Below are 27,701 nucleotides of genomic sequence, written 5' to 3'. Positions count from 1 at the left end.
GAGAAATACGGTATATACTAGGTTTAGCTTGATTTTTCTAATTAAACTTCTTATTTTGAGATATATATATATGCATGTGTAGTTGCAAAAAATAATACAGAGGGACCCCATGTAATCTTGATGCAGTTCTCCTCAACAGTAACATCTTAGAAACCTACAGTAAACATCATAACCAGGATATTGATACAGATACAAAATATAATCCATCCATCTCATTCATATTTGACTAGGTTTATCTGTACTCATGAGTGTGTCTGTTTATGCTAAGCAGTTTTATCTCATGGACAGATTTGTATACCTACAACAAGTCAAGACAAAAAACAGTTCCATCACCACAAAGACCTCTCCTGTTGCCCTTTTATAACCATACTTACTCTTCCTTTCACCCTTCACCCAGTCCCTAACCCTTGGCAACCACTAATCTATTCCATCTTTTTATCACTGTCATTTCAATAATGTTACATAAATACGGTTACACCGTCAGTCAACTTTTGGGACTTTTTTCACTCAGCATAATTCGTTTAAGTTGTTGAGTGCACCATTCCTTTTTTATTGTTGAGCAGTATTTCAGAACATAAATGCACTACAGTTTTTTAAAAAGACATCTGGGTTGCTTTGGGCTATTATGAATAAATGTGTTATAACCATTTATATGCAGGTTCTTGTGTGAACATAATTCCCATTTCTCAGGATAAACGTCCAAGAATGCAACTGCTGAGTTGTACAGTAGCTGCATGTTTAGTTCTGTAAGAAACTGCCAAATTTTTCCCAGAAGAGTTGCACAATTTTACATTCCCACCAGCAATGCATAGCATGGCCCAGTCAGTTTCTTTGCATCCTCAAACAGCATTTGGCACTGACATTATTTTTTATTTTAGCCATGTGATAGTGGTGTAGTGATATCTTATTTTGATTATAATTTGCATTTCCCTGATGGTTAAGGATAAATGTCTTTTTATGTGTTTAGTTGCCATCTCAATATATAATTTTAAGTCACAAAAAAAGTTTTATAAAAAAAATCTTTATGCTTTATCAAGATAAGTGAACCTTTCACTGTATACCTGAGGAAACTGAGGTCCAGATTAGTTAATTGATTCATTCAGAATCACTGCTAGCTAGGATCAAGACAAGAATAAAATCAGTATTTTCTGAATCTGAACATATTTCCCCCATTTTTCATCATCTATTCTGTAGTCTGCATAGATTCTTACACCTAATGTCTCTCTGATCTAACTTATATTTTTAATTTTTTTTTTTTTTTTGCATTTTCTTTTGCATTTTTCTGAAGCTGGAAACAGGGAGAGACAGTCAGACAGACTCCCGCATGCGCCAGACCGGGATCCACCCGGCACACCCACCATGGGGCGACGCTCTGCCCACCAGGGGGCGATGCTCTGCCCATCCTGGGCTTCGCCATGTTGCGACCAGAGCCACTCTAGCGCCTGAGGCAGAGGCCACAGAGCCATCCCCAGTGCCCGGGCCATTTTTGCTCCAATGGAGCCTTGGCTGCGGGAGGGGAAGAGAGAGACAGAGAGGAAGGTGCGGCGGAGGGGTGGAGAAGCAAATGGGCGCTTCTCCTGTGTGCCCTGGCCAGGAATCGAACCTGGGTCCTCCGCACGCTAGGCCGACGCTCTACCGCTGAGCCAACTGGCCAGGGCCTATATTTTTAATTTTTTATTTCTTTAGGACTCTCATTTTAGCACTATAAAAAATTTACATGTAATAAGCTTCTTTCTAGTGCATTATTGTATCTTGGCCTCACAGCTCCCAAATACATTCATGTTTCCTCTTCTTTTCCTTTCAATCAATCAGGAAGATAACACTGGGGAACAAAATTTTTGTTGCATCAACAAAAACACTTGTTCTTACCTAATTCAAGTATGCTGATCTCAAATCCGACATTAGTTTTTCTCTGTAAGCTACAGGTTTTTTGAAATTCAAGATTTTAGATGTTCATCTTATTGTAAAATTTTCAACATTTAGTTTAACATAATGAAGTATAATGTCTTCTTGGGAATCATCTTTGTGAAAATATAATAATTTATATAATGCAGTAAATGCACTAATACACTAAAAGATATGCTTGCATCAGACTTTGTCTACAATTTCGAAATAGAACATACTAAAACACTTATTTTAATCATAAAATTTGCGCAAAACTTATTTAAATTCTATTCAGGCAAATATTTGCCTTTGTAGCTCTTGCGTTTGTGTATTTGTTGAGCACAATCTCGTTTGATGCTCCAGCAGTAGTCTGCTCATCACAGCTCCAAGATTTTCGGGAAACTTATCAAGGTGACTATTCAGGAAGTGAATCTTAATGCTCATGTTCCATCCAATGTCGTGGAAAGCCAACAGCATCCTTTGAACCAGAAGTTCATAGTTTTCTGCTTTTTTGTTGCCAAGGAAGTTCTTTGTAACTGCCACAAAAGACTGCCTTGCTGCTTTCTCCTCCTTATGCATCTTCCTGGCAAATTCTTCATCACATATGAGGGTTCAAATTTGAGGTCCATCGAATACACCTGCTTTTATCTTCTCAAAAGACAAGGCAGGAAAAGCAGAAATACTATGTTGAAAGCATTCACATTCTCTATTCAAAACATGAACAAACTGCTTCATTAAGCCAAGTTTGATGGGAAGTGGGGGAAAAATGATCCTGTCTCGATTAACTACAGGTTCATTCACAATATTTTGCATCCCTACTTCCAGAGCTTCACATTTCAGCCACTCCTTCTGTGTCCAGTGTTTCTCCCGAGCTCGGCTGTACCACAAACACAGAAAGCAAGGATACTTTGTGAAACCTCTCTGTTGTCCTAGAAGGAAATTTACCATTTTAAGATCCACACAAATGATCCAGATACACTCCTCATACTTCAGAAAGTCAAGGACAATTTCTATGTCATTATAATCTTCTCGCAGATGAGCTGAATAACCAATATGAACTGCTGCATAAACATTACCATTGTGTAGGAGATCACATTTCAGACTCCATTTAGAGCTGTCAAGAAATAGCTGCCATTCTGTTGGACTATAAGTGGTAACACCTAGCTGGCTGAGAAGACTACTGATATCATGACAGTAAACCAAGTGTTTTGTCTTTGGAAAAAAAGTCCACAAAAATTTGTTCACGCTTCCTGAAATGGGATACTTTAGCTCAGTGATCCCCAAACCCTGGGCTGCGGACCAGTATTGGTCTGTGGGCCATTTGGTACCGCTCCGCAGAGAAAGAATAAATAACTTACATTATTTCTGTTTTATTTATATTTAAGTCTGAACGATGTTTTATTTTTAAAAAATGACTAGATTCCCTCTGTTACATCCCTCTAAGACTTACTCTTGATGCTTGTCTCAGTCACGTGACACATTTATCCATCCCACCCTAAAGGTCGGTCCGTGAAAATATTTTCTGACATTAAACCGGTTCGTGGCCCAAAATAGGTTGGGGACCACTGCTTTAGCTGACCGGTGAAGTACATTCTTTTCTTGAAGCCTGGAGGCTAATAACTCAGCTGCTTTCTTTGAGAGGCCCAAATCTCTTACTAAGTCATTCAATTCTGGTTGGCTAAACTGCTGAGGGGTTAATGACTACTTGGCATCAGAAGAAGACCCTTCAGATTCTACAACCATTTCCTCATGCATCTTATCAAAATACACTTGATCACCATGTTCACTTTCTTTGTCCTTAGAAGAAATAAAACCATTGAAAACTGGAACCGGGAATGTCTCAGAGTGTGGGATAGGTCGTATTGCTGAAGGAATATTAGGATATATGATCATATGCCGTTTTTTCTTGCCGATGCCCTTTGTATGGATCAGATAGAAATAACAGTCACTGCTGTGGTCCTTAGGATCACGCCAAATCATGGGAATACCAAAAGGCATTCCTTTGCGTTTTCCTTTTGTCCAGTCACAAAGCATTTCCTCACAATTATGAGGAGCCCAATTCTTGTCTTGATCGCCAAGGGGAACTTGAAAATAGGCAATATATGCACGTGTCACAAATGATGAAATATTGTGCCTTTGACGTTGAAGTGTGTAACAGCCACATATATAACAGAAGGTGTCAGGACTATTCTTACATTTACGCCTACTCGAAGAAGCCATGATTCAATCTTAAATACAAAATAAGAGGGTGTTTTTATCAGATAATAATATTTTACATTTAAAAACAACTACAATTATGTAAAAGTGATTATTTGCCTTGTGATTATGTTCAATCCAAGCGTCGTTGCCCTTTAACTCCAATTAAAAAACTAATGCATGTCATTAACTGTAACAAAAAGAAATTAAAATTGCATAAAAGCTAGAGCATGCACCAAAAAACAGATTCCAGATTTGGAATCAGCGATGCAGAACTATATAGAAACAGTTCTAAAACCTCATGCAACAGAAAATGAAAAAAAATTTGTTCTCCAGTATAATTTTTCCAGATCACAGTTTCATGCTTTTAAGCTTCTGAAATGAGACTACTCTGTCTTCTTCTAAATTTTTAACAAAAACAGAGATGGGATGAAGATTAAGCAATTTCTTTTCTTACTTTCTGCAAACTAAAATTAAGATTTTTTATTGCAACAAAGCTCAGTTCTCTCAATTACCACATCCTCCCTAGAGCATCACAATGGATCCACTCTAGTCTCCTCTCCTCATTTATCCCTGCAGGAGAGAGGGGCAGGTGATACTTCTCTCTACACAGAAAGAGAACATGAAAGCAAATACACATACATGCCTTCTTCATTCTTTCTACCAACCCACGGAGCCTTGTGATCTACTGGATTTCTAACAAGGGCATACTGCAAGCACATAGGCAGGGACACTGCAGTCACAGACTTCTCTACTTGAGAAGACCCCACAACATAGATCGCTCTGTGCCTGTCTCGTCTTCCCACCCTAGTGCGAGCTCACATACCAACAGCACCAGAGTGCAAGAAGCCAAGCAGTGACTGGAGTGACAGCAGTCAAGTTCCTGTGAAATAGGAACTGTCATTTGATTCCCTTAAAAGTCTTCATTACAAGGTCACTTGATTGAATAACTCAAGGGTAAGAGAAACCAAAATAAAGGATAAAAACTAACTCCATAATAACTAGATAAAACAACTAGAAAAAGCAACCTAAAAGCAGAGAGACCGTATAAGGGGAAAACACTAATCATTTCACAATAAAGGTAATACAAACCTCACAGAAAGGAATGCAATCTGGCCTGAGGACCCTTCTGGGCATGTTTTAGAAGTAACTGTAATAAAATTTCCACAACTGTGTAAATTTACTACAAACCACTCAAATATACACTTATGATGGGTGAATTTTATGGTATGTAAATTATACTTACTTCATGAAATATGTTTTTAAAATAACTGTCATAGATAAAAAGTACGAAGTCCAAATGTTAGCCAGAGATGAGAGGCTGTCATGCAAGTAAACATAAGCCTGACAGGTGCTGGCACAGTGGATAGAAGACCTGGGATACTGAAGTCCCAGGTTCAAACCCTGAGGTCAGCAGCTTAAGCACAGGGTCTCTGGCTTGAGTGTGGGATCATCAACATGACCCTATGGTCGGTGGCTTGAAGCCCAAGGTCACTGGCTTGAGCAAGAGATCACTGGCTCGGCTGGAGCTCCCCAGACAAAGCACATATGAGAGAAGCAATCAATGAACAACTAAGGTGCCAGAATTACAAGTTGATGCTTCTCATCTCTCTCCTTCCTGTCTGTTTCTATCTCTCTCTCACTAAAAAAAAAAAAAGTAAACATGAGTTATGAGTTAGAAAAAACTGGTTATATACACAATAAATATATAGCCCCTAAGCTATCCTTTGTAATTATTTGTACTTTAAGTAGAATGGGCATGGCTTCCAATGTGTTTTCCAGGAACCATTCATAAGGGAGCATGAGAAAGTATTATACTATATTCATCCTGAAATATTCTAATGTCAATTATGAGCCCTACTCCTATGGATTCTTTGAAAATACTTTGTTATATAATATTTGTTATGTATTATTAGTAGTACCAATTGCTTAAAGTAATGTTTTCTTCCTTATTTTAGAGCCAGATATTTTCATGTGATGCAACACCTTTTAAGGTATCCCTTCCTTAGAAAACACCACATAGGATTTGAATGTGTGAGCTTTAGGGATTTTTTCCCTTTTATATAATTGAATCATTTAACTATCACAGTTATGACTGCCACCTGAAATGGCATGGCTGGGGTGGTGGGGCATGGACTCTGGAACCAAACTCCCTGGACCTGAATCTTTCCTTTACCAGTTGGGGATCTTAGGCAAATCCCTTAACACATCTGTGTCTCAGTGCCTCATCTTTGCTGTGAGGATGATAATAACAGTACATACTTCTACGTTTCCTATAAAGGTTAAATAAGTTCAAGTTTGTAAAGTATTTAAAACAGTACATTAAACATAGTAAGAACTACTATAAATATTAAATTTGAAAAAAACAGGTCAACAATACATAAACATATAGGCTTGTTCCCAAAAGAGATTACGGTAACACTTTTCATATCTCAGAATAGTGTATAAAATACAGTTTTGTCTGAGGAAACACACACCCATGAACATCCTTAAAACTTTTTACTCAACTTTTAGGTATACCATAAATCTGAATAAGAAATGGGCTCACAGTGGTGGAATAATCCATCAAAAATACAGAACCAGTAATGACATAGCTAGCCTACTCTGTCTACTCTACGCCACCAGCAGAAAAGAAATGTAATTATAAACAATGACACATTGCTCATCTTTAAACTACTTTCTCCATGGTCCTAAAACCAGAGAGAATTAATCTTATAGCAAATTTTTCCTCACATATTGAGTTTCTCTAATGGGATATTTCTCTGTAAAATATTTCAGCAGAAGTAGAAATCTGATGTTTTTAATTAAAAGGTTTATTTGTTTGAATTAAAAGATTTTTATAGTTTTTTTATATACTAAGCATGCCTGGAAATTCTTGACTTGCAGCTTCTGTTTATAGAATCTAAAGATTTGGGGCTTTTTTATTTTTGTCTACTTCAAGTCGATAACAATTGGAACTACTTCGATCTTGAATATCTAGATGTATTTTTCTAAGAATTATAGTAGATATTTTAGCATTTAAGGCATGAAAGATGATGACCAAAGGAATCTCAACACTCTGATGACCTTTTTCTTTTTCTTTTTTTTTTAGTGAAAGGAGATGAGGTACAGACTCCTGCATGCGCCCTGACTAGAATCTACCCAGCAAGCCCACTAGGGGGCGATGCTCTGCTCATCTGGGGCATTGCACCATTGCAACTGGAGCCCTTTTTAGCGCCTGACGCAGAGGCCATGGAGCGATCCTCAGGACCCAGGGCCAACTCATTCTAATTGAGCACTGGCTGCAGGAGGGGAGGAGAGAGAAAGAGAGAGGAAGAGAGAAGGTGAGGGGTGGAGAAGCAGATGTGTGCTTATCTTGTGTGCCCCAACAGGAATCAAACCTGGGACTTCCACACACTGGGCCGATGGTAAGCCAACCAACCAGGGGCCCCAGTGAGCCAATTGGCCAGGGCCCCAATTTGAAGCTGAAAAATCTAGATGATTTTAGTTCAGAATATTTCAAATTGAACATTTGAACTTAACTTTAAAAAATATAACTCAATATTTAAGTACATGATTTACTTGGACATTCACTGATAACATCTTTCACTGACTGCTGATACGGGCCTTTCAGTGGCTGATATCCATTTTTTTACATACTTCCTTGTAAAGAAGCTCTATTATCAGATAATACAATAGCTATTTCAGATGCTACTTTTTTTTTATCAGAGAGACAGACAGAAAGACAGACAGACAGGGACAGACAGACAGGAAGTGAGAGAGATGAGAAGCATCAATTCTTTGTGTGGCACCTTAGTTGTTCATTGATTGCTTCCTCATATGTGCCTTGATGGGTGGGAGGGGGGGTACAGCAGAGCGAGTGACCCCTTGTACTGGAGTGATCCACTACAGCACAGTCAGCGACCTCTGGGTCATGTCTATTATCCCACACTCAAGCCAGAGAACCCAGCTCAAGCTATTGAGCCTACGCTCAAACCAGATGAGCCCATTCTCAAGCCAGGGGTTTCAAACCTCGGTTTTCAGTGTCCTAGTCCATTGTTCTGTCCACTGCATCACCGCCTGGTCAGGCAGAAACTACTTATTTTTTGATGCAAATAAAATCTTGTTTACTCTGAACCAGAGAACGGACTGTATTTTTAGGTTAAAAACAATGGTCTCCCTATCCTTTGGGTAGACAGGAATCTCCAAATGAAGAGTCAAGCATCCATTTCAATACATTTTAGCCATCAATGAAATAATACAGTCCCCTCGGGGCAGATGTGAGCAATACTGAGCATGTGCACAGGCTCAAAGAAGTACCGGCACAGGTCAGACCCTGATCATGTGGTTGTGCCTGCCTCCCCCTTTTTTTGAAGCATCATAATGATCTAAAATAACAGACTCATTTCATTAAATATATATTCAAATAAGTTTTCTGAATCTAAGTAAATTTTGGATTATCAATTAGTGATTTAATTTCTTCAACCTAATCTATAGAGACTATAATTTCACAGAACTTTATAGCTAGAAGGAAATTTGGAGATAATATAATTCAACTTGGTCACTCACCATTTTATAGAATAAAAATAAAAGAGTCTCTGAGAGGTTAAGCAACTTGCCAAAAGTTATATAATATTGGTAACCCAAAATATTCATTAGGGTCCAAACTGAAGTAGGGTAGACCAGGGAGGTCAGGGGCAAGCAGGAAAACAATTCATAAAAGATGCTGAAATGGTTTTTTATAAGCGCAAAAGTATACATCTCTCTATATATGTCAGCTAAGGTGAAGGCACTCTACCCCAGTCATGAATTATTTATTTACTCTCCAGTGCTCAATGAATGTAGACTATCATAGTATGATTATCTCCAGGAGAGCAAAGGGGTCCTTATGACGGGTAAGCTCTGTCCTACAAGATCTTGCGTCTGTCCCAGTGAACAGAAAGAGGGGAACTTAAAAGAGAGAAGCATAAAACACACTTAGAATTACTGAATCTTAGAGGATTCTTTTTCTTTCCCATGGTCTGTTGCTGAAAGACAGCTTTAAACAGAAAGTTATAATACAAAGTATTAAATATGCAGAGTTGCTTTGTATGGGGACAAAAGCAGGGGAGTTTGTACAGAAACCTGCTCCCGTTCTGCCAGTTCCTCAGAAACTCTAACAGTCTGTTAAAGACCTGAAAAATCAGAGATCAAGTTCAAGCAATTTATTTACAAACACAGAAACTAAAGCCCAAAGAGACGCACTGATGATTTCATAGCTAATTAGTAACCCAGCTTGCACTAGAAGCTACATTTTCAGTCTCCTGATCCTGGAACTTTTCCACTACACTACACCACTGACAGGCTGGTTTAGCCACCTGGGCATAATAGCTAACGGGTAATAAACCACTCTTTTGTCTTTTATAATTTATACATATTCGATACATAATATATATTCATTGAAGTCAAATTAGAAAACAAAGCTAAACAAAAAGAAAACAATTTATCTACTATTACCCCTCTAGAGAAAACTGGTGTCAATACTTTGGTGCAGATATAGTCTTACAGACTTTTTCAAAATGTAAACATATGCAAATAAACTTTAGAAATATGCTCTCCTAATCTACTTATTTTTATTTAATATGTTATAAATGTCTTTCCATGTTAATAAATACATAGCTAGACATTAAAGACTGCATGGCATTTCAATATATGAATAAATCACATTTTATTTATTCACTCTTCTTTGTCATTTAAGGATGTTCACTGTTCATTAAGCTTTTTTATACAACTAGCACTATTATTATACATATTTATAGTATATATTATACATATAGTATAGTATACTATTATTATACTATTTTTTATACAACTAGCACTACAACCACTTTGTTGACAAATCTCTGTGAAATATCCTAAGTAGTTCATTAGGATAAATTCTCAAGAACGAAGTTGTTGGTCAAACAGTTATCTTTTGTTTGTTCTTAGCTTTATATACAGAATTTCAAAAAGTGCCATCTATAAAGTGGGTAACCAAGTCACAAACCTACTGACAGCTTATGAGACTGCCATATGCATATTCTAGACAACATTGGGTAGTTATTAATCTTTATAAATGTGTTAAGATAAAAAATGGTTATTGTTTTAATTTTTGTTTCATTAGGCTAGACATCTTTGCATCAAACATCCAATTCTTAAATATCTATAATTTAAATAATATAGAAAAGAATACACAGCTAGTCTCTAGCTTGCTTAAGATTACAAAAGAACATGCTGTCACTGGAATTCAGTACACAGTTCTCATACAAAATTATAAATGAGGATTCACAGGAATATCTTAGTAACAGAAACCAAAGCAAAATCCCTCGGAACTAGAAAAAGAACTTAAAATATAAGGAACTCAGAGGTGATCACTGGAGAACAAACAATGAGGGTCCCCCAAAGAAGTAGGGTCACATAGTCTCACATTCAGATTAGTCCGAGTACCAGGATGCACTTAACTTCAGGCGGAGACACCAGAGCAGGTTTGGGTCCAGCAAAGACAAATGACAGGAAGTGAGCTCACAGCATCCACAGTCCCTGGGAAGACAGGGCTTGTAGACTGAGCAAGTCAGCTGCCATCCAATTGCTAACGTTGGTAATGCGCCATCCACTTACGCCCTTTCAAATGCACCACTGCCTGGGCTGAACTCAATTGTGTTTTGTTTCAAAACCCCCAGCTAAATAAAAAAATTCTCAATGCAGGAGAGCTTTATTTTATAATTTGTTCATGAAAGTTATGATTAAATATCAAAAAATATTTTATACACATTTTAAAGGCTTTGTGGTGCTAACTAACTACTTTAAAAAAAAACCTAGGATAAAATCTTCGGGAAAGTAATAAATTATTTTGATCACTCCATAATTTATGCCCTATAAATATATATATTGCCTTTCACCATAACATGTTTCTGGAAACCACATTATAAAATGGGTCATTTTAATAAATAATATTTTTATATAGAGAATATGCTCGGATTGATTAAAACACAGAAATAATTCAAAATATATCAGAAAAGCAAAGCTTCTTTTTAGAAACCTCTAAAACCATTTACAAGTACAAACTGCTACAAGTTTACAATAAGCATAAATATAGCAGCTGCATATGACACAAGGATATAAAGTGTTATAAAGTACATACAATAACTCATAAAAATACAAATCTAACAGACTATAAATTTTACTAAAAATTTATGTTAGAAAGAAACATTAATTGTTCCAGTCAGACTAAACAATCAAAGGGAATTATAGTTCTAAAAAGGGCTTTTTACATTCCTTCACTCTCCTTTATTTCGGTTATAGTGAAAATGTTTATGGTTACAATGATTGCCATGGGGCATTTCTTTAAACACTAGCTCGCTTGATCAACTGCCAAATCAATTTACAGGTTTTTGTTGATGAGAATGATAATGTTTCTGTAAAAATAATTCAAAATCTCATTAAATAATTATAATGTCCACAGGAAAAAACAAGAGTTCATCTTCCTATAAACTAGTCTTATTTTTTTGAAATGATATATTTCTATATCCATTTAGCATAGCTATTCCACTCACTCTCTGGATCGTCTATCTTTAAAAATCTTTATATTCAAGTAGATATCATCAATGCAGAAAATATTTAATAAGTAGTTCTTGCCTGACCAGGTGGTGGCGCAGTGGATAGAGTGTCAGACTGGGATGCAGAGGACCCAGGTTCAAAACCCCAAGTTCATCAGCTTGAGTGCGGGCCCACCAGCCTGAGCACAAGGTCTCTGGCTTGAGCATGGGATCATAGACATGACCCCATGGTTGCTGGCTTGAGGCCAAAGGTTGCTGGCTTGAACCCAAAATAGCTGGCTTGAGCAAGGGGTCACTCGCTCTGCTGCAGCCCCCTCCATCAGAGCACATATGAGAAAGCAATCAGTAAACAACTAAAGTGCCGCAATGAAGAATTGAGGCTTCTCATCTCTCTCCTTCTGGTCTGTCTGTCCTTGTCTGTCACACACACACACACACACACACACACACACAAATGTAGTTCTTAAGGACTTCTAGAAAATGAAGGCCTGTCCTGTGGTGGCACAGTAGATACAGCGCTGCCCTGGAATGCTGAGGTTGCTGGTTTAAAACCCTGGGCTTGCCTGGTCAAGGCACATAAGGAAGCAAGTACTACCAGTAGGTGCTTCCTGCTTCTCCCCCCTTTCTCATTTTCTCTTACTCTCTCTCTCCCTAAAAAAAATCAATACAAAATAAATAAATAAAACAATCATAAAAGAAAAATGAAGGCCTGGCATTGACATAACCTGTTTCGTTTACTCAAATGGAGATTACTCAAGGAAACTGAAAATTAGATGACATCCTATTTTATGAATTTTTAAACTTGTACTCCTAGAAATTAGGAAACTTATCCAAGTTTCAGTTAGTGAATGATGGACAGAGGATCTAAACAGATACTTCATAAAAGAGAAAATGCAAATGGCCAAGAAATATTAAGAAAAGATGCTCAACCTCATTAGTCATCAGGAAAATGCTAATTAAAACCATAATAAGGTACACACACACTGAAATGCCTTAAAAAACTTTTTTAACTGGCAATCAATTACTGGCAAGGATATAGATTATGGGAGTATAAATTGGTATACTTGGTCGTATCTGTTAAAGTTTGGCCATAAAATTCATGTATCCCAGTAATCCCACAACTATGAATATACTCAACAGAAATCAATACATATAATATAAAGCCATGTGCAAAATATTCATAGCAGAATTATTTGTAATGGTCAAAAGTTGGAAACAAGTCAAATATCCATCAAGAGTAGAACTGATAAACTGTGGTGCCATCATACAATGAACTACCATAAATAAATTCTTATAACTATTGCAATAACATGGATAAATTTCAAAGATAATAGTGAAAAAAGTCAAATACAAATGGGTACAAAGAATGTGAAAATATTTATAATACATTTCAAAGCAAGCAAATCCATGGTGATTATCTTTTTTTTTTTTTTAAACAAGAAAGACAGACAGCCAGGAACAGACAGACAAGAAGAGAGATAGCCCTGGCCGGTTGGCTCAGCGGTAGAGCGTCGGCCTAGCGTGCGGAGGACCCGGGTTCGATTCCCGGCCAGGGCACACAGGAGAAGCGCCCATTTGCTTCTCCACCCCTCTGCCGCGCTTTCCTCTCTGTCTCTCTCTTCCCCTCCCGCAGCCAAGGCTCCATTGGAGCAAAAATGGCCCGGGCGCTGGGGATGGCTCTGTGGCCTCTGCCTCAGGCGCTAGAGTGGCTCTGGTCGCAACATGGCGACGCTCAGGATGGGCAGAGCATCACCCCCTGGTGGGCAGAGCGTCGCCCCTGGTGGGCGTGCCGGGTGGATCCCGGTCGGGCGCATGCGGGAGTCTGTCTGACTGTTTTTCCCTGTTTCCAGTTTCAGAAAAATGAAAAAAAAAAAAAAAAAAAAAAAAGAAGAGAGATAGAGGAGAAGCATCAATTCTTCATTGGGGCCCCTTAATTGTTCACTGATTGCTTTCTCATATGTGCCTTGCAGGGAGCTACAGCCAAGCCAGTGACCCCTTGTTCAAGCCAGCGACCTTAGGCTCAAGCCAGTGACCATGGGTCACAGCTATCATCCCACGCTAAAGCCAGCAACCCCTCGCTCAAGCTGGTGAGTCCATGCTCAAGCTGGCCACCTTGGGGTTTCAAACCTGGTCCTCTGGGCCCCAGGCCGATGCTCTATCCACTGTGCTACTACCTGGTCAGGTCATGGTGATTATCTTTAGAAGAGAGAATGACTTCAAGGAGCATGACAGAGGCTACTGAGGAGTCCTATCAATATTCTATACCTTGATCAGAACAATGATCCACAGGTGTGTTCACTGTGTAAAATTCACCAAGCTATATATTAAGGATTTATAAACATTATTATATATTGCTATATTTCTATTTAAAATGTCTATGTGTTTGTCAATACTTGTTCATGTTTCTTTAATCATGATTCTGATTATATCACTGTCATGCTCACCACCCTACAACAGGCCTCCCATCACTGGAGGGGGGGGGGAATATGCAAACTCTGCTCTCACAGACCCTCTAGGCCTGGGCCTGGACAAGCCTGACTTGACTCCCTCGCTCCTCTCCCCTAGTCACAGGGTCCTGACAGCTTAGGGGTTTACCTGGGCAATTCAATCTACCCAGAGTGCTGATATTTGTATGGCTTGCCTCCCTAAGTCACTTGGACCTACTTAACATCTATTCAGAGAAGTGACTTCAAAGGAGCTTTTCCTGACTACCACACCTAAAACGCTGTCACATTGCTCTATCCTATTTCATTTTTTCCTCAAAGCACTCATCACAATCTGAAACAGTATTACAAATTTATTTGTTCATTTATTTATTGTCTGTCCCTACCCCACCCCCAATTAAAATGTATGGTCATAAGAGCAGGGACTTTATTTTGTTCACACAAGAACAGTAGTACAAAGCAGGGACATAAAAAACTGTATTGAATAAATAGAAAATAAGTATTTTCTTTTCCTGAAAAGGAAATTTTATATTTGTAATTATATACTTATTTCTATATTTATTTGTTTAATATCTGTCTCCTCCACCCAATTTCACAGAAATCCATGCTCACCATTTTATAGGCAATACCTAGCTCTTTAGCAAGGCAAAAACCAGGTGCTGAATAAGTATTTGTAGAAGCATAACATTTACATCAATGCACTGAAATTTCATTTTTTCTAAGCTTTCTACAAATATGCATGCTAATACCCTAGTCAGGATTTGAACATTAGGATTACAGCCTGAATTAAACCCCTTTAATCTCTAGACCCTTAAAAGCAGCATTTTTCCTCACCACTACATGTAGGCCCAGAGTCACCAGATTACTAAAATATTTTGACTAATCATCATTGTTTAGGGTAAGATTAACACAAATTCCCATTCTCTCCTGCACAGTAAGAGTTAACAGATAAGACCTAAGATGGTTATCCTTAGAAAGTTCTATATACAGGATTGGTCCATGTATTTGGGAACTTGGATTTCAGGAAGATTCTTGCTATTCCCTAACTGATCAAGTGGCTCCGTGTGCCTAAACTGTTTATGCAAACAATATGGTTTACACCAAACAACTGCTTTCCTTGGGTTTGTGCTAGTCAGGGGGTGCTTACGTGACCAACCCCCAAGAAGAACCTAGTCTTGAACACGCTTCGCTCTTAGACGACATGCCCATGTTATCACAATTTGTTGTTAGGGAAATCAAGCGCAGCTTGTGTGTCTACTGAGGGCAGACTCTTGGAAGCTTGGGCATGGCTTTCCCTGAGCTTTGTCCCACACTCCTCTCCCCTTTGCTGACTCTGCTCTGCATCTTTTAACTGTAACAAACTATAGTTGGGAAGACTACTGTATGCTGAGTCCTGTAAGTCCTCTCAGCAAGTCATTGAACCAGGGCATCGTTTGGGGCCTCCCAACACACCTCCCCATTCTGTAGTAGATTATAATCAATCACAACTGTAGAAAAACAAAAGAAAAAAGAGAACACTGACCCCTGCCTTCTGGTATCAATGCAATTGCCTTCCCGAGTGTGGGCGAAGCCTGGTGATTTTCTTCCAATGCATGGAATCCAGCAAATGAGATGGGGGACACCCCCAGGACTAGATAACAAGAGACTGCCAGGCTGCTCTGTACCACTCTCTCTCTGGCTCTTTCCCTTGCTCATTCCTATGACATAAGCTGCCAGCTGTGAGCTTCCCTCTGGCAAGGCCCCAATGACAAGAAAGGGCCACCAACAGCCAGCAAGTAACCAAGGCCCGAGGCCCAATGTCCTGTGAGGAACGAATCCCACCAGCACGCACATCAGTGAGCCCACAGTAGGCCCTTCCCCACGCAAGTCCTGAGATGACTGAGTCTGTGAGCCCCACAGTGCGGCACTGTGCAACATTCAGTCAGAGGACCCGGCAAGCCACACCTTATTTCTGACCCACAGAAACTGTGAGATAAGTGTTATTGGTTTAGGTCACTATTCTCTGAAACAGATAGCTAACACACTTTATCACCAAACACAACTAGAAAAGCCAGACAACATATATGAAATAATGGTTTCTAGACACAGGATATCAGACAACAAAAGACAGTGATCTGTGGTGAAAAAAGGAAAACTAGTCGGCTGTGCTGCCCTGGCTCACTCTACAGTTTCGAGCCACGACACGGGGAGGGGACTCAGGCAGGGCCCGAGTTCTCTCTGAAGTTCAGTGAGCCATGATGGCTGGAGTTCGCAGGGAAAAGCAGGGAAGAGGCTGGAGAGAAGAAAGCCCTGGGAGGGAGCGCTGGCCACTGTAGTGGGGGCCCCACTTGCTCCTCTGCTGCTTAGCCTGAGGGGAAAGAACCTCCAGAAGAATCATGGGACCAATCCTTGACCCCGAAAGGCCAGAAATAGGGCCTATTCCCACCAGTCAGAGTGGGGAGGACCTCCTAATTTATGCGGCACCAGGTGAAACACTCTGAAGTGTACTGCCCCGCCAGTGGGGCAAAATCAGACCAGACTAAAACAGCTTTGGTCTCATCCAGTAATAGTTAAAACAAGACTCCTCCACTTCACCCCCCAAAAAAGAAAATTCGAATGAACTGCGGGCTGACCTACATACTGGTGTATGCAGAGTGCAGCTGGGAGCGGTTCTGTGGGTGTCAGCTCAAGGGCAGGATTAAAGCTGGAGAAAGGCTGAGCTGGGGTGCGCCACACAGGATTTCACACTGAGGCAAGGGCTATGGCAAGTAGAGGCTCAAACACACGACTAGGGCAGCTCTAGGAAGCCTGCAGGAAGTGATGTCCATATTAAATGAAGTGTAGATACCAGAAGTGGTATAGTAGACTGCAGTGAAAGAGAACTGGGCACACTAGGATGTGTCTAATGTATCCAGCCAGAAATCCAAGCAGTGTGTCCTCGGGAGGGAGGACACTCCGTTTGCAGCAGCAGTGCAGAGTCCTGACGCAGGTGGATCCGCCCCACTGAGAGGCTTGGTGCGGTCTGTGCCAGCAGGCCAGCCCTGACCGTGGAGGACATGGCTACATATCGGGGCTTCTTAAGGAGCAATGAGAATGTAACATCACACAAAGGCAGAGGCCAGGGAGCAGAGTCAACATCCACAGCCAAGGTGGAGAAATTTAGGAATGAGTTATCAAAATCAGAATAGCTTCCAGGGCTCCTGGCCCAGAATCTACAGGTGGGCACTAAACATGTTCTTCCTAGGGGCAGTCAACTGCTGGTGCTCACATGCCCTGGGTAAGGCCGGTGTGATGTCAGCTCAGTATGTCAGGGAAACTGGGGGTGGGGGGGCAGCAGCTGGAGCTACCAGCTCCTGGGAGCGGGCAAAATGGCCTTGCAAAGCAGATTTAGGCAAAAGGGCGAGAGGAGGTGTGGCACAACAGCAGCAAATAAAGAGATACCTTCCAAGCAGAGGAAGAAGAGAGAGAAAAACCCTGCATTCACCCTTCCGCTCTCTCCCCCTTCGGCGCGTTAGCTCTCTCCCCACTGTCCTCTCCCCGTCTCCCCTCTCCCTGCTCCTGTCATTTCCTTCTCAGTCCACACTTTCTCTAGCACTCCTGAAAATGCCCATCAATTAAAATGCTTTTACATTTTTAATACAGCTTTATAATTCCCATTTTAGAAGCTGATGAGTTGAACACTAAATTCTTCAACTAAAAGCAGCATCGTTTGAGAACAAAATATATTACGTTTTGGGTATTCTAAGCATGTTGTTGATAAAACTAGTAAATTCTATAGTTCCTACATTTGTTTACGTTTGAACCTTCTTGGAAAAATTAGCTTCGGCATCATCTGCAATGCATCTACTATAAAGTCTGTATTAAATGATAGATTTTTCCCACTCATTCTCTAGACAAAAGTCACCATGAATGGTACTCTACATTAGCACTTTTCCACTGGTCATGAATAAGCATGGAATAACACAGGAGTTAAAATATCGTTCCTCAACTACACAGCAGTATGTAAGACATGGCCTGCTGTTTCGAGAATCTCTTTTTGTTAGAACTGGAGGAAAGCAGCCCTGGAACTCATCTCATCAGCTTACAGGAAAGGACACTAAAACCTAGGAGTTCACAGCCTTGGTCAGAATCACACAACCTGGTAGTGACAGAACAGAGATGAGTGTGCAAGAGTCTCTCCACAGTCCAGACTCTGCCTACTTCTAACGCACTGTTTTCTCCAGAGTGGGGAGGCAATAGCATTCAAAAGCTACTATTTTAGGTGCTTTTCTCCTGGCAATCAAGTCTAGCTATCAACAAGCAGTTGTGGTCTGCCATTCCATTCATCCACAGATCATTTAGCCTGTCCTTTCCTGATCTGCCGTTTCCCTCAGCTAGTTCCATTTTGTTTTTCTTATTCATTTAAACCTGCTTTCACCAATCAGCCCAAGCCCCCAGGTACAATGCCAAGGCCAAATATGGGTCTGACAAGGGAGTTAGTCAGGGGACCTCAGTTACAGATCCAGAAGCAGCTGGCTTCATGTAAACCAGTGGTAGTCAATCTGGTCCCTACCACCTACTAGTGGGCATTCCAGCTTTCAGGGTGGGCAGTAGCAGAGCAACCAAAATATAAATAAAAAGATAGACTTAACTAGAGTAAGTTGTTTTATAAAGATTTATTCTATCAAACAGCGAAAATCCGACATAAAGTACTTGTAAGTAATTATTATTATATTCTTTAACTTGCTGTAACTCTGCTTTATAAATTTTATAAAGTAAAGTTACTTCCTTACTTTATAAATCACCATTACTGTGGAACCGGTGGGCGGTTAGAAAATTTTACTACTAACAGAGATACAAAAGTGGGCGGTAGGTATAAAAAGGTTGACTACCCCTGATGTAAACCATCAATAAGAATTCAAGGAGGCTCTTCCTAGTCCCTCAAAGCAATTACCTCTGTCTTTCTTTCTAAGCTCCAACAGCCCTTTTACTACCTCTGTAACTTTCTAAATAAACCTTCCTTTAAAATTTAAAAAAATATATACAAACAAAAAATCACTAGATATTAAGCTAATTTCTTGCCAATCAAATTAACCACTTTTTCAGAACAAAAGCAATTATACATTGTTAAAAGACATTAAAGATGTCACTTTTTAAAACTATTTCAATGTTAGAATACATTAATTCAGTCATACTGCAGGATAAAAAAACAATATCCAAAAATCTGTTATGTTTCTGTATACCAATAATGAACCATCAGAAAGAGAAATTAAGAAAACAATGCCAGCCTGGCCGGCAGTGGCCCAGTGGCCTAAGCATCAGTCCAGAATGCTGGGGGCTCTGGTTTGAAACCCCAAGGTTGCCAGGTAGAGTGCGGGCTCCTCGGCTGGAACAGGCCAGGTTTCTGGCTTGAGCATAAGCTTGCCAGCTTGAGTGTGGGGCCATTTACATGATCCCAAGGTTGCTGGCTGGAGAAAGGAGTCACTGGATTAGCTTGAGCCTTGGAGGTCAAGGCATGTTTCAGAAGCAGTAAAAAACTAAAGTGTTTCTCATTTCTCTCCTCCTCCTCTTTCTCTCTTTTCCTGCCTTTCTCTCTCTCTCTAAAAAATAAAAAATAAAAATAATAAATTAAAAAAAGAAAAAGAAAGAAAACAGTCCCAATTACAATTCTATCAAAAAAACAGTAAAATATTTAGGAATAAATTTAACCGAGGTGAGAAACCCATACACTGAAAACTGAAAGAAACTGCAGGTGACACAAATTTAGAAAAAGATATTCCATGCTCATGGATGAGAACTCAGTCTTGTTAAAATGTCCATATTACTGAAAGCAATCTAAAGACTCAATGTAATCCCTATGAAAAGTCCAATGGCATTTTTGACAGAAATAAAACAGACAATCCTAAAATGTATATGGAGGCCCTGGACGGTTGGCTCAGTGGTAGAGTGTCGGCCTGGTGTGTAGGAGTCCCGGGTTCAATTCCCGGCCAGGGCACACAGGAGAAGCGCCTATCTGCTTCTCCACCCCTCCCCCTCTCCTTCCTCTCTGTCTTTCTCTTCCCCTCCCGCAGCCAAGGCTCCATTGGAGCAAAGTTGGCCCGGGCGTTGAGGATGGCTCTGTGGCCTCTGCCTCAGGTGCTAGAATGGCTCTGGTTGCAACAGAGCAACGCCCCAGATGGGCAGAACATCGCCCCCTGGTGGGCGTGCCGGGTAGATCCCGATCAAGCGCATGCGAGAGTCTGTCTGACTGCCTCCCCGTTTCCAACTTCAGAAAAATACAAAAAGAAAAAAAAAAAGGGAGAGACAAGATGGCGCTGGAGTAGACAGACGTACCAACATCTACCTCCGAGAACCAAAGTGGATTACAAACTAATTTTATGAACTATCATCTGGAATAACCAACTTTGGACTAAACTAAGAGGACTCTTCAACCAAGGAACGCTGAAGAAGCCACACAGAGACTGGTAGTAAAAGCGGAAACGGAGAAACACGGAGAGGGCTGCCCAGCTCCCCGGAGCGAACAGCTACAGGGAGAGACTCGCATGGCGGGAAGTGAGTTTAGCAGAGGGGGAAGGGTCCTGAGCCCCAGGAACAAAGCCCCAGCCTGCAGCCCCAGAGCCCAGAAGAGGCGTAAGGACAGTATTGAGCTGGAAACAAGTCGGGACACTGTTTTTGAGAAAGAGTCTGATTTCTCAGACCCAGGATCCTTCTTAAAGGGACCGCACAGACCGCTCATAACCACCCACCATGGGCTCCTGGGGGCTGGGGGGGGGGGAGGAGAGGACGAGAGTAACAGGTAGAGAGTGTAATCTAGGAGGCACAGGGAGAAGCATTTTGGGAGATAGCCACCCTAACCCCCGGGATGAGTCACGCCCCAAAGCTGAAGTGAATATTTCCCCGGAAACAGCAATACCAGCAAAGGGAAGCAGGAGAGCAGCCAAACAAGCTCCCCCTCGGCATTCAGAGCAGAGTCGCATAGAAGGAGGGAGCTTTTGGGTCTACAGTAGTGAGTCTTAGGGTCCGAGCTACAACGCCCCCACCCACGCAGCTGAGGGCGTGCCAGAGGGCGGGTGGCAGCGAGAGACAAAAGTGCAGTTCTGCAGGCAGGGGCAGAAACCAGCTGGCCACCACTGGGCTCAGGTTTGAGCTCAATCTTGCCCGGCTGGGGAGAAGGGGGCATGCAAAAAGGGTCAAGCTCAGCTGCCGGCAGCCTGTAATCCAGCCTCCAGGCGAAGGGCGGGAACCCTGGAAAGGGTGGAGACCAGCCCCGGAGCAAGGGCAGAGGAGCACAGCCTTGCCCCGCCCCTGCAACCCAGGCTTGCAGTCTGACTTGGTAGCCGGCTCCTCCCGCAGGGGTGGAGCCAAAAGCCCAGAAGAGGCGGAGTTCCGCTACTGAGCTGAGCTTGGGAACGCAGCCCTGCCCAGGGGTAGAGCCAAGGCTAGCAGCCGTTCCTTGAGTGGGCTCCTCCTGCAAGGGTAGGGCGAAAGCCCGGAAATAGGCAGAGACCCGCAGCTGAGCAAAGGTGCTCGCCAGTACCCTCAGGACTGAGCATAACGTCACACACGGGGGCGAGTCAAAGGCCAAGGCCACCAACGGTTGTGAACCCGAGCACGTGATCACAGCCACTCCCGTGAAGAGAAAATGCGGAGGCAGAGAAATACAACAAAAATAAACCAAGAGAAATCCCCAGAAAAGGACCTAAGTGAATCAGATATAACCAAATTACCAGATGCAGAGTTTAAAATAACGATTGTTAGGATGCTCACAGATATCAGAACATCCATAGATGGCCATTACAAAAACCTAAATAAAGAGATAACAAATATAAAAAAGGACATTGAAATAAAAAAAAAGAATCAGTCAGAAATGACAAATACAATATCTGAAATAAAGAATACAATGGAAGCAATTAAAAGCAGGATGGATGAAGCAGAGAATCGAATCAGTGAGTTAGAGGACACAATAAATAAAGGCACGGAAGCAGAGCAGAAAAAAGAAAAGAGACTCAAAAAGTCTGAGGAAACTCTAAGAGAGCTTTGTGACAACATGAAGAGAAATAACATCCGCATCATAGGGGTTCCTGAAGAAGAAGAGAAAGAACAACGGATAGAGACTTTGTTCAAACATATTATAGCAGAAAACTTCCCCCAATTAAGGCAGGAAAATATTACACATGTTCAGGAAGCAAAGAGAACTCCATTAAGGAGAAACCCAAAGAAACCGACACCAAGACACATCATAATTAAAATACCAAAGCTAAATGATAAAGAGAAAATATTAAAAGCTGCTAGAGAAAAAAAGACTATCACCTACAAAGGAGCCCCCATAAGGATAACTTCTGACTTCTCAACAGAAACACTTGAGGCCAGAAGGGAATGGCAAGAAATGCAGAACAAGAACCTACAACCAAGACTACTTTATCCAGCAAGACTATCATTTAAAATTGAAGGAGAAATAAAAAGGTTTACAGACAAAAAAAACCTCAAGGAATTCACTGCAACCAAACCAAGGCTGCAAGAAATGCTAAGGGACCTGTTGTAAACAGATCAAAGGAAAAAAAGAATATAGCAAAAGAGAAATACAGTTTCAAAGAAAAAAATGGCAATAAACAATTACATATCAGTAATAACCTTAAATGTTAATGGATTAAATGATCCGATCAAGAGACATAGGGTAGCTGCGTGGATAAGAAAACAGGACCCATACATATGCTGTCTACAAGAGACACACCTTAAATCAAAAGATGCACACAGACTGAAGATAAAAGGATAGAAAAAAATATTTCATGCAAATGGAAATGAAAAAAAAGTTGGGGTAGCAATACTTATATCAGACAAAATGGACTTTAAAACCAAGACCATAGTTAGAGATAAAGAAGGTCACTACATAATGATAAAGGCAGAAATCCAAAAGGAAGATATAACCATTATAAATATCTACGCACCTAATATAGGAGCACCGAAATATATAAAGCAGACTTTGATGGACTTAAAGGGCGAGATCAACAGCAATACTATAATAGTTGGGGATTTCAATACCCCATTAACATCATTAGATAGATCCTCAAGAAAGAAAATCAACAAAGAAAGAGCAGACTTTTTTTTTAATTTTATTTTATTTATTTTATTTTTATTCATTTTAGAGAGGAGACAGAGAGAGAGAGAGAGAGAGAGAGAGAGAGGAGAGAAAGGGGGGAGGAGCTGGAAGAATCAACTCCCATATGTGCCTTGACCAGGCAAGCCCAGGGTTTCAAACTTGCGACCTCAGCATTTCCAGGTCAACGCTTTATCCACTGCGCCACCACAGGTCAGGCTTTTTTTTTTTTTTTAATTTTTTTTTTTTTACCAGTGTTTTTTTTTTTTAATTTTATTTATTTTTTTACTTAGTCATTTTTTTAGAGAGCAGAGAGAGAGAGAGAGATAGAAAGAGAGAGAGAGGAGAGAGAGGAGCTGGAAGCATCAACTCCCATATGTGCCTTGACCAGGCAAGACCAGGGTTTCGAACCGGCGACCTCAGCATTTCCAGGTCGACGCTTTATCCACTGCGCTACCGCAGGTCAGGCCGAAACAGCAGACTTAAAGGATATATTAGATCAACTTGATTTAATAGATATCTTCAGAACCTTTCACCCTAAAACAGCAGAATATACATTCTTTTCAAGCGCTCATGGTACATTCTCTAGAATAGACCACATGTTAGGGCACAAAAGCAGTCTCAACAAATTTAAGAAGATTGAAATCATATCAAGCACTTTCTCTGATCACAATGGCATTAAACTAGAAATCAACCACAATAGAAAAATTAAAAAACATTCAAACACTTGGAAACTAAATAGCACGTTATTAAATAACGAATGGGTTAACATTGAGATCAAAAATAAATTTAAAAATTCCTAGAAACAAACGATAATGAGCATACATCAACTCAAAATTTATGGGACACAGCAAAAGCAGTACTGAGAGGGAAGTTTATAGCATTACAAGCATATCTCAAGAAGCTAGAAAAACCTCAAATAAACAACTTAACCCTGCATCTAAAAGAACTAGAAAAAGAACACCAAGTAAAGCCCAGAGCTAGTAGAAGGAAGGAAATAATAAAGATCAGAGCAGAAATAAATGACATAGAGGCTAAAGAAACAATACAGAGGATCAATGAAACCAGGAGCTGGTTCTTTGAAAAGGTAAACAAGATAATGAACCTTTAACAAGACTCACCAAGAAAAAAAGAGAGAGGACTCAAATAAATAAAATTAGAAACGAGAGTGGAGAAATAACAACTGACACAACAGAAATACAAAATATTCTAAGAAAATACTATGAAGAACTATACGCCAAAAAACTAGACAACCTAGAAGAAATGGACAAATTCCTTGAATCATATAATCTTCCAAAAATAAATCTGGAAGAATCAGAAAACCTAAATAGACCAATTACAACAAATGAGATTGAAACAGTTATCAAAAAACTCTTAAAAAAGAAAAGTCCTGGGCCTGATGGCTTCACAAGTGAATTCTACCAAATATTCAAAGAAGAACTAACTCGATCCTTCTCAAGCTATTTCAAAAAATTCAAGAGGAAGGAAGACTTCCAAACTCCTTTTATGAGGCGAGCATAATTCTGATTCCAAAACCAGGCAAAGACAACACAAAGAAAGAAAATTATAGGCCAATATCCCTGATGAATTTAGATGCAAAAATCCTCAACAAAATATTAGCAAACCAGATCCAGCAATATATGAAAAAAATCATACACCATGATCAAGTGGGATTTATTCTTGGGAGGCAAGGCTGGTACAATATTCGCAAATCAATCAATGTGATTCATCAGATAAACAAAAGAAAGGAGAAAAACCACATGATAATTTCAATAGATGCAGAAAAAGCATTTGATAAAGTCCAGCACCCATTCATGATCAAAACTCTCAGCAAAGTGGGAATACAGGGAACATACCTCAACATGATAAAGGCCATCTATGACAAACCCACAGCCAACATCATACTCAATGGGCAAAAATTAAAAGCAATCCCCTTAAGATCAGGAACAAGGCAGGGGTGCCCCCTTTCACCACTCTTATTCAACATAGTTCTGGAAGTCCTTGCCACAGCAATCAGACAAGAAAAAGAAATAAAAGGCATCCAAATTGGGAAAGAAGAAGTAAAACTATCATTATTTGCAGATGATATGATATTGTATATAGAAAACCCTAAAGTCTCAGTCAAAAAACTACTAGACCTGATAAATGAATTCAGCAAGGTAGCAGAATATAAAATCAATACTCAGAAATCAGAGGCATTTTTATACACTAATAATGAACTGTCAGAAAGAGATATCAAGGAATCAATCCCCTTTACCATTGCAACCAAAAAAATAAAGTACCTAGGAATAAATCTAACCAAGCAGATTAAAGACTTGTACTCGGAAAATTATTAAACATTGATAAAAGAAATCAGGGAAGATACGAATAAGTGGAGGCATATACCGTGCTCATGGTTAGGAAGAATAAACATCATTAAAATGTCTATATTACCCAAAGCAATTTATAAATTCAATGCAATACCGATTAAAATACCAATGACTTACTTCAAAGATATAGAACACATATTCCAAAAATTTATATGGAACCAAAAGAGAACACGAATAGCCTCAGCAATCTTGAAAAGGAAGAATAAAGCGGGAGGTATCACACTTCCAGATATCAAGTTATATTATAAGGCCACTGTACTCAAAACAGCATGGTACTGGCATAAGAACAGGCACATAGATCAATGGAACAGAACAGAGAACCCAGAAATAAACCCACAGTTCTATGGACAACTGATATTTGACAAAGGAGGTAAGGAAATACAATGGAGTAAAGGCAGCCTCTTCAACAAATGGTGTTGCGAAAATTGGACAGCTACCTGCAAAAAAATGAAACTAGACCACCAACTTGCACCACTCACAAAAATAAACTCAAAATGGATAAAAGACTTAAATGTAAGCCATGAAACCATAAGCATCTTAGAAGAAAACATAGGCAGTAAGCTCTCTGACATCTGTCGCAGCAATATATTTCCTGATTTGTCTCCACAGGCAAGTGAAATAAAAGACAGGATAAACAAATGGGACTTTATCAAACTAAAAAGCTTCTGCACAGCTAAAGACAATAAGAACAGAATAAAAAGACAAACTACACAATGGGAGAATATATTTGACATTGCATCTGATAAGGGGTTAATAACCAAAATTTATAAAGAACTTGTAAAACTTAAGTTCTTTAAGGAACTTAAGAAGACAAAATATCCAATCCAAAAATGGGCAAAGGAAATGAATAGACACTTCTCCAAAGAGGACACACAGATGGCCAATAGACATATGAAAAAATGTTCAACATCACTAATGATTAGAGAAATGCAAATTAAAACCACAATGAGATATCACCTCACACCTGTCAGAATGGCGCTCATCAATAAAACAACACAAGCCCTGGCCGGTTGGCTCAGTGGTAGAGCGTCGGCCTTGCGTGCAGAAGTCCCAGGTTCGATTCCCGGCCAGGGCACACAGGAGAGGCGCCCATCTGCTTCTCCACCCCTCCCCCTCTCCTTCCTCTCTGTCTCTCTCTTCCCCTCCCGCAGCCAAGGCTCCATTGGAGCAAAGATGGCCCGGGCGCTGGGGATGGCTCCTCGGCCTCTGCCCCAGGCGCTAGAGTGGCTTTGGTCGCGACAGAGCAACGCCCCGGAGGGGCAGAGCATCGCCCCCTGATGGGCAGAGCGTCACCCCCTGGTGGGCGTGCCAGGTGGATCCCGGTCGGGCGCATGCGGGAGTCTGTCTGACTGTCTATCCCCATTTCCAGTTTCAGAAAAATACAAAATAATAATAATAATAACAAAATAAAACAACACAGAATAAGTGCTGGCGAGGATGTGGAGAAAAGGGAACCCTCCTGCACTGCTGGTGGGAATGCAGACTGGTGCAGCCACTGTGGAAAACAGTATGGAGATTCCTCAAGAAATTAAAAATCGAACTGCCTTTTGACCCAGCTATACCACTGTTAGGAATATACCCCAAGAATACCATAGCACTGTTTGAAAAGAAGAAATGCACCCCCATGTTTATGGCAGCATTGTTCACAATAGCGAAGATCTGGAAACAGCCCAAGTGTCCATCAGAGGACGAGTGGATTAAAAAGTTTTGGTATATAAATATATACTATGGAATACTACTCAGCCATAAGAAATGATGACATAGGATCTTTTACAACATGGATGGGCCTTGATAACATTATACTGAGCGAAAGAAGTAAATCAGAAAAAACTAAGAACTATATGATTCCATACATAGGTGGGACATAAAGATGAGACTCAGAGACATGGACAACAGTGTTGGGGGTACAGGGTGGGGGGAGGAGAGGGAGGGGTTGGGGAGGGGAGGGGCACAAAGAGCATGGATTTTCAGCATTTGCCATATTCCCCCTTTAATCTATAGACAGACAGCAAATATTTACTTATGGTGTTTCCACTATAAAGACTGCTGTCTTAGGGACAAATGCTGATGAACTATTTCAGCAGTTCCTCCTTCTTCAAAGACTTATATGTCAACATAGAGCTCCATGGTTCATAGGGCATACTCAAGCTCACTCCATGCTCCCTGGAGCTTTAACACAAGGGAATGCCCTTTTTTTTTTTTT

At 40.4% G+C, this 27,701-nt stretch overlaps 1 protein-coding gene and 1 non-coding gene across 10 annotated transcripts in view; one reads left to right on the top strand and one right to left on the bottom strand.

Moving 5' to 3' along the window:
- ARHGAP21 (Rho GTPase activating protein 21) overlaps positions 1–27,701 on the bottom strand; it is a 187,917-nt gene that overhangs the window by 111,072 nt on the left and 49,144 nt on the right. The gene's annotated exons all lie outside the window — the stretch shown is intronic.
- On the top strand, positions 26,498–26,573 carry TRNAA-UGC (transfer RNA alanine (anticodon UGC)). The gene has a single exon. It is a non-coding gene; the product is annotated as a tRNA-Ala (tRNA).

The sequence above is a fragment of the Saccopteryx bilineata genome, chromosome 5 (assembly GCF_036850765.1).
Source record: "Saccopteryx bilineata isolate mSacBil1 chromosome 5, mSacBil1_pri_phased_curated, whole genome shotgun sequence".
In the NCBI taxonomy this organism is placed as follows: domain Eukaryota; kingdom Metazoa; phylum Chordata; class Mammalia; order Chiroptera; family Emballonuridae; genus Saccopteryx; species Saccopteryx bilineata.
Note: the sequence above shows the minus strand (reverse complement) of the source record. Positions and strands in the feature narration are given on the sequence as shown.